We start from the raw sequence: 6,726 nt of genomic DNA on the forward strand, positions 1-6,726 counted from the left end.
ACTCCTATGGCCTTCTCGGTCAGCCATTGGTGACATTATTGAAACTTCTGCAACTAATGGCAGAAACGCATGCAGTCTCCTCTGCCTTGTGTGCTCGTGTGCCCTCTATCAGCTTCTTCATCTTTCAAATCCACGCTCACACGGCACCCCTGCCCCTGGCCCGCTGGTTAAAGCCCGTGCCCGCCGAACACCTCAGGCAGATCGCACTGCCCTCTGCTCTGGAAGCTTCCATCTCCTGGACACATCGGCTGTGTCAGTTGTCCACTCCCCAGCACTGTTTATTTTCCCCTCGTCAGACACTGCACCGATTCAGAGGAGGTGGACTCAGACGAGAGGAAGAGGAAAGGGTGAACATGCTACAAGGGCGCTTGTTCTTCCTCCTCCTCACCCACCCTCAGACCCCACAGCAGCTCTGTGTGACCATGCAGCTTCTCAGTCGGCATGCACTCCATTACCCCCTAGACTGCCTGCTCAGCCTTCCCATCCCTCAGCCAGCATAGGAGCCATACACCCTCGATCCGATGGCCCTACCAATCATCTTGGGCCCTAGTCGATGCACATACTGTTCCCTGTGCGCCTCTGGCTGAACTGATAACCATCCACCCCTTCATGGCCTTATCTCCCAGATAGCACCTCAGTTGGAGCACCCCAGATCCTCTTAAATGGCTTGTGACTCCACCCCTGCCCTCAGGACCATCGCCAGAGACAACCTCTCCCCTTCAGATGGTGCTGGCTCAGCTCCCTCCTCCCGGAACTCCTCCTGAGACCTCTGCCTCCTGAACAACTTGAGCCCCGCATCCTTATTGACCTCTTATCCTTTGGGACAACCTGCCCCACATCCACTCGGTTCCAGAGAACCCTGAATGTCCCAAATAGCAAGAGCGTTGGTCCCACCACTGCTCCGAAATGACCCACTTACCTCCAGGTTGACGTCCACCTAAGCCTAGTCCTGCTTGCCGGGACTCGGGCCACTCTGAGAGTTGCCAGTGCCCTGCCATGTCGTCACTGACCTTGGATCCACAGGGCTCTGCACCACTGACCTGTGATCTTCCTACATTCTGGATTATTGCATGTGGCTGTGTGAGTCGAAGAGGGAATTAAGGCCTAGTATTCGACTTCTGGTCTTCACTTGGGATGCTTTTTGGATATATTACTTGTTGACATAAAGCTCTTTCTTATACATATGTGAGAGTCACTGGATTCGTTTGTCTAGTCAACCTTGCCTAGCACAGCAAAAAGTAGGAGACAAATACACCACTCTCAAGGCAAGCTAGATCATCAAGAAATAAATTCACAAAGGACACAAAAGATCTACACAATACCATCAATGAACTCAACCTCCTAGGCATACTCGTATGCAGAATATTCCACACAACAACACAGTATACATCCTTCTCCAGTGCACACAGAACGTTTTCAAGAATAGTATAATATGTGTTAGGCCACAGAGCAAGACTTAATCATTTTTAAAATATTGAGATTCTACAACCCATATTCTCAGACTACAACACTATAAAACTAGAAATTGACAATAGAAAAAGCAAGGGGGGAAATCAAATACTACATGGAAACTGGACAACATGCTACTTAAAAACGACTGGGTAACAAATCACATAAAGGATGAATTGCTTTAATTCCTGAAACAAATGAGAATGAAAACACATTATCAAAATGTTTGGGACGCAATAAAAGGAGTTATCAGAAGGCAATTTGTGCAATTGATGCACACATGAAAAAAGGGCAGACCACCCAAATCAACACCTTAACACGGCATCTTCAACAACTTGAGCAAGAGCAACTAAATATACTCTCAAACAACAGGAGGAAAGAAATGATCGAGATTAGAGCAGAAATAAATGAATTAGAAAAAGAAAAACAATGGGTAAAATAAATCAACAAGACAAGAAGGCAGTTCCTTGAAAGTATTAAAAAACTGACAAGCTCCTGGCAAACTTAACAAAGGCAAAGAGTGAGAAGATGCAAATATCTAGAATCAGAGATTAAAATGGCGACCTCAGAACAGAATGAAATGAAATTAAAAGAAAAATAGCAAACTACTGTGAAAGACTGTCCTCCAACAAGTTTGAAAACCTCTAAGATATGGACAACTTTCTAGAAACACATCAACTACGCATGTGAACACAGTCTGATGTGGAACACTTTAACAGGCCCATACGAAGAAGAGAAATAGAACAGGTCTTTTTTTTTTTAACTCCCAATAGAGGAAACTCCAGGAGCAGAGGGCTTCACGGGGAAATTCTACCAAGCATTAAGAGAGGCACTGTCGCCAATTTTACACAGACTATTCCAGAATATAAAAAAGGGCAGCCAGCTCCCAAATTCATTTTATGAAGCTAGGATAGCCCTATTACCCAAAGCAGCAAAGACTCCACAGGGTAGAAAACCGCACAACAATATCCATGAACACAGACACAGCAATTATCAACATCATTCTGTTCAACATAATTCATCAACATATCAAAAAAAACAATACACCACACTCACGTGGGATTCGTATCAGGTACTCATGGTCGGTTCAACATTAGAAAAACAACTAATGTAATAAACCGCATAAATAAAACAAAAACCACGGGATCATATCAATCAACAAAGAAAAGGCATTTGACAATATCCAACAGCTAGTCTTGATTAAACACACATGAACTAAGCCCACAGCCAACATATTGCTCAATGGAGAAAAACTGAAAGTGAACAGGAAGCAGAGAAGGACGCTGCCTATCTCCGTTTTTATTTGAAATAATAGTGCAAGTCTTAGCCAGAACTGTTGACCAACAAAGAGAAATCAAAGGAATACAGTTAGGCGAAGACCTCTCACTATTAGCAGATGGTATAAGTTTATATGTAAACCAGCAAACAAGCAATGGCTCAACAAAAACAGTATTGGAAACAATTGAAAGAGTAGGCAAGGTGGCAAAATACAAGATTCACACATAAAAATAGTTGGATTCCTATATAAGAAAGAGAGCTCAGAAAAAAAGAAATCAAGAAAAATGAAACACTTAGGGATAAATCGAACCAGAGAAACAAAACACCTGTTCAAAGCAAAGTACACAACACGATTACAGGAGACCACATCAGACCTGCACAAATGGAGAATATCCTGTCTTTATGATAGGAAATATCAATCCTACCCCCAATACAATGCAATTCCAATCCAAATCCCAACTTCGTTCTTTAAAGAAATGGAAACTCTATTAACTTCACCTGGAGAGAAAAGAGACCCGGGGTAAGAAGCAAGGAACTCCAGAAGTAGGCGGCCCCGCACGACCTGACGGCCAGACCTGTGACTCGGCGGCAGTGCTCAAAGACCCTGGTCCTGGGGAAGAGTAGGGAACTAAGCCAAGGGAAGGGACTAGAAACCCCAGAAACTAATCCATCCACCTACAGGCAGCTGATCTTCAACAAAAGACCCCAAAACCATTCAACGAGAAAGAGACAGTCTCTTCAACACCTGGTGCTGGCAAAAGTGGATCTCTGGCTGCAGAAGAATGAACCAGGACTCATACCTCGCCCACGTGCAAAACCAAACTCAAGATGGATTGAGGACCTAAATGCAAATCCTACATCTAAAAATATCATCAATAAGAAAACAAGGATAAATGTAGGGGCCCTATTACAAGGCATAAGCATTGTGATCGTTGTGTTTATTGTGCCAACTAGGCCAATAGGAACATGTGGGCAGAGTTTAATCAGGTTTCAGCTTGATTGGAGGACGACCATCACAAATAAAGACAGCCAGCAGCCCATGTCCTCCAGCGTGCTGCTGCTTTAGCTAGTTCTCTGCCTCAACCTGTGTGCTGCACAACTGTGGGACAAGCCAACCCACGGATCGTGTAGCTAGGGCTTGAGGGCCCTACCAGCCGCCACACTGCTGGTGCTTACATTGTTTGACCTTGAGGCTGGTGAATTCTGTCGCCTTGCTTGAGTTCTAGATCCCAAGAGAGCCTGTTTCACTAAGCTCCCAAGCTACTGACTTTTGCTGACCCACCCTGCTATCTGCTGCCTGTGAGCTGTCTCTGCCTGCCTTGCCCAAGAGAAAACTCCACCGTCTGCTTCCTGATCTTGGACCTGGCAGCCCATATGATTTCGAGGACTTCCATGAAAATGAGTTGAACTGGGCCCTCTGTACTGCTGTGTGGATTGATTAGCTGTTATATTCCTTCTCGCTGTATAAATATATATGTATATCATCATAAGTGTCCTGGTTTTGTTTCTCTAGAGAACCCTGCCTAACACAAACATACAATTCAACATAATAAAAGAAGAGCGTGCAGCGGAAAGAAAGAAAAAAAGATGACTGGGGTCTACCTAAAATGAGACACCTATGTGCATCAAAAGCTTCATTCGAAGAGAAAACAACCCACAGAGTGGGGGGGAAAGCTTCAACAATCATACAATGAACAAAAAAACTAACCTCTAAAATGTATGCTGAAGAAAGAAATGTTGCCTTTTGGTCGCGTTGTGAGGATCTGTGTTTTCTTGACATTGAGCTGCAATCCACAGAAGGCTGAAGCCCTTGACCTGCATCAGCGGAGGTGTCAAGTCTGCTCATTTCCAGCAGGCAAGCTTGTGTCATCTGCCTATTGCACATTGTTGGTAAGTCTTCCACCAACCCTGGCTCAGCATACAGACTGAATAAATATGGTGCCTGCATACAGCCCTGACGCACGCCTGTTGATTTACATCTTGTTCTGCTCACATGACTGTCTCTTGATTCATATATACATGTTCCACATGAGCACAAGTAAGTGGTCTGGAATCCTCATTCTTCTCAAGGTTAGCCCTGGTTTATTATGATCTGCATGGTTGAATGAGATGTTATGGTCACTAAATCTCAAGTAAACATCTTTCTGTGATTCTCTGCTTTCAGCCAAGATCCATCTGCCATCAAGCATGTTCCATCTCCTCTTCTGAATCTGGCCTGAAATCATGGCAGCTCCCTGTCAATGAACTGCTGCAACGCTACGTGAGTGATCTTTCCTGTAATTGTGCATAGTTGTGGGTTTGTGCTGTCATTTTGCTGTATGATCTATTCTTGTTGTAGGTTGCTATTTATTTCTTGGCTCAGCGTAAACTTCTGCACGCAAGTCATTTTGTTTGGGGGTCTTCATTGCTGTTGGTTCAGCCCGTGTTAAATGTTTATGCGTTCCCTGTTTGTTTTGATGGGGTTTGTTTTCTTTGCGATCATCCTGTGATTTATTAATTTCTTCCCAAGTGCTAAAGCCTGTTTCATCTTCACGTGGACGTAACTTCCCCCCACTCTGGACATTCTGTAACCACACTGGTGCCTCTGTATCCCCATGCTTGTCGTCACAATCAGTTGAGAATTTTGGTCTGCTCTTTTCAGTCCCGTAGGTTTGATGGACTTTGGGTACATCTAGGTCTGGTCGACTTCTAGTCTTGTCAAGTCTGGGGCTCTCGTGCTGTTGTCTGCTGCTGTGGGCTCTGTGCCTCAAGAGCACCCGTTACTATTTCCTCTCGGGCGGCCTTTGCCTTTTTAACCCTTTCGTTTTTGTTTACCTGGAAATGTCCTAATTTGCTTCTGATAGCTGATGGACTATTTGCTGGGCATATAATCCTAAGTTGGCTTTCTAAATGGACTTTCTTTCTTTCTGAATTTTTAGGTATGTCATCCCATTGCCTCTTGCCTGCATGATTTCCACTGACAATTCAAAGTTTTGTCTTATTGGTTTCCCATCTCTTCAATAGAAAGGTCTTTTTTAAAAATCATTTTATTCGGGGATCTTACAACTCTTAGCACATCCATACATACATCCATTGTGTCAAGCACATTTGTATCAATTGATATGATCATATGGCTCATATGTTTTGTTTATGTGGTGAATTATGTGATTATTTTTTCTTAATATTGAACTATCTTTGCACACCTGGTATGGATCCAAATTATAAATATGTGTTGTTTTTCTTATAATCTCATGTTGAATTCTGTTGGCTAATTTATTTTAATTTTGGCATCTGTATTCATAAGGGATATTGGTCTATATTGTCTAATCCTGATAAAGGGGAATTAAAACTCCAAAACAAAACTCACTGCTAGAGAATTCATGCTTACTCCCAGGGACTCTGTAGGACAGGGTAGAACTGTCCCTGTGAGTTTCCAAGACTCTAACCCTTTTTTGTGTTTTGTTTTTTTACTTTTGAGGTTTTTTAACAATGCACAATTTTATTTATTTACTTTTCAGTAGTGTAAATCCTTAAAGGGGTGCAACATCAGACAGATTCTGAGTCCAAAGGCATTAGCAGGCAGGTTGCTCCAGAATTTGGCCCAAACCCTGCCACTGTGTCCGTGGGCGAGAGTTACATTTTCCTGGGTGACTCTGGTGCTGTTGGGCTTGCCACCAGGGGTCACTGTGCTGTTCTTTGCTTTGTACACATAAGCACATTTTTTAACTAAACAGAATTCCATTTCATCTTGGGCATAAACAACTTCAACTTTAAGAAAAGCCAAGTGCTCCCTCTGGTTCCAGGGACTCCATGTATAGCCAGCAAAAGTTACCTTGGACCAGAGCCTTACAGATATATTTTCTGTTTAGACGGCTTGTTCCCAGGCAATAACCCACCCAAGGGGAGGGTGTTGTTTACATCTCCACAGGGAAAGAGGGACCAGACTTCAACCAGCTGTTCTAAGACAAGAACACAATACACTGACATGAGGCAGGGAGCCAAGAGAGAGGCCTGAGGGGC

Source organism: Echinops telfairi, unplaced genomic scaffold (assembly GCF_000313985.2).
Source record: "Echinops telfairi isolate 266 unplaced genomic scaffold, ASM31398v2 ScPeMD7_5;HRSCAF=22, whole genome shotgun sequence".
NCBI lineage: Eukaryota > Metazoa > Chordata > Mammalia > Afrosoricida > Tenrecidae > Echinops > Echinops telfairi.